This window comes from Pelobates fuscus, chromosome 6 (assembly GCF_036172605.1).
Source record: "Pelobates fuscus isolate aPelFus1 chromosome 6, aPelFus1.pri, whole genome shotgun sequence".
NCBI lineage: Eukaryota > Metazoa > Chordata > Amphibia > Anura > Pelobatidae > Pelobates > Pelobates fuscus.
The window spans coordinates 71,699,608-71,701,653 of record NC_086322.1 but is presented as its reverse complement, the minus strand read 5'-3'; positions in this window follow the sequence as shown (position 1 = coordinate 71,701,653).

The following is a 2,046-nucleotide window of genomic DNA, read 5'->3' as shown; positions in this document are numbered from 1 at the left end:
GATAACTTTTTTGAGAGGTTCACATCTCACATAGCATGTGTATGCAAACACTTATCTATAAACAATTCTTATTCTAAAAAAGTTTCCAACCAGCCATGGCTCAAAGCAAAGTGGAACCTGTACCACGAATTGCTTAGTAAATTATTAATCTGGAGTGAATATTTGCCGCTGCTAATTAACAATTGTGACTTTGCTACATTGCAACAAAATCCAATATGCCTGCCTGAGTTAGATACACTAGATACATTTTGTGTATGTGCCTTTTTCTGACAATTAAATGTTTTAAATACATTTTATTTTGTCTTTTCTGAATACGTATTTATATTTACACTTTGGTGATCTATATTGTAATATAACATGGCCACTAACCAGAAATCCACAAGGAAGTGATTTAAAAAATGGTTTATATTGTACTAAACAATCCCAAGTAGCCAAATATGAACAAGTTTCATTTATCATTGCTAATATGCAGTTGCTCATCAAACTCACTAGCAATTGTTTTTCATTCTTTTGTTTGTTTTAGCTTTGTGGGTAGAGGTGCTTTAAATGGTTTTTATTTTTTGGGGGGATGAAACTGAATGATTAAACGGTGCTTTTCAGCTTAATGACTAGTTTTCTCACTCTAGTCTTACAACCTAGAAGACAAGACTGCTGCTCCACTTGAAAACCCTTCTAACAGCCTGGTATTATCCCCATATTCCCCAATATCATCTTGTACACAAGCTGACTAAGACAGAATGATACTCTTATTCTATCCAGGAGAGTCTGCTGCTGTTCTGGTAGAAGGAGCACGGTCTCTCTTGATGCTGTTTTATTGTAGTTTGTGGGTGGTAACTGTTGTTAACTTATGCATATCATGAAAGTTGTGTTCTGGAAGTGAGCCGTCACCCACTCAAGCTCTCATTGTTTCTATCTTGGCGATATGAGGCTCTCAAACCGTTTTAGACAGACGTTAGAACAGCAACTACACAACTGGTTCTGGAAACCAGGAAAAAAGATTAAATGAAGATACCTTGCTTTACACACAGTAGTCAGCACAGCTGTTTGTAGTGGTAATAGTTTGACCACAAAAATAGGCTGGAATAAGATGGACTTGTATAAGCAGTAGTGGTTATGGTGCTTGGTGTTCTCATAAGGCCTTCCACATTCCTCCTAATTTTCTATAGCTTATTTTAATACAGTAAAAGACAAAATCCAAGACAAGTGTACATTTATTTCTAAGAAGCATAAAGTTGCAATGACAGGGGGGTCATCCTTTTTATTTGTCTCTTGTATTTTACTTATGCTGCCTTCTTTATATTTATGGTCGTTATTGCACTTGGCCTCGGTATCAAGTCATCATGTCTGTCTGCAGTTTTCTCTTCTGTGGGATTATTTTGACGGCTGGATTGTGGGTAAATTAATTTAGTAACTTTTGCTTAAAGCTCTGCCATTGCCAAAGTTCATGCTCCCCATAAGAAAATATATACACAAACTATATATAATAGGGTAAAGGAGGGGTAGCCAATGTTTTAGAACTGTAACTGTAACTTTTGATGACCTAAATGCTGAGACTGCTCACCAATCCTGTAATAATAATAAAAAAAAAATGCACAACCCATTGAGTACCAATAACAATGATTCAGAATTTATACAAATGCACACATTAGAAGAAGATATAACTTTGCCAGATATAAAGTGGCTATTTTTTTTTTTTTAATTCTTTATTTTTGTTGTGCTTGGTATAACAAAAGGCTTGTTCAGCCACAAAAGCAGTCACAAGCAGCGATACATCAAAACAGTGTAAACATAACGTGGCAAATGATTATACAGCACAGTTTTAGTTTTATGAGAGAACCTAATAGGCGCCAACGCCTCAACAGTGTATTAAGAATTAGAGAGTTTAAACCTTGGCATGGGTAGGTGCACATCGCTTAGTTTGATTTACGAAAAGGAAAACAATAAAGAAAAAAGAAGAAGAAATTAGGCTTAGTTTAGCTAGTGAGTTTCATGCACAGATTCTAATAGACTTGGGTATCATTAATGTAGTACCAGATGGCGTTGTAT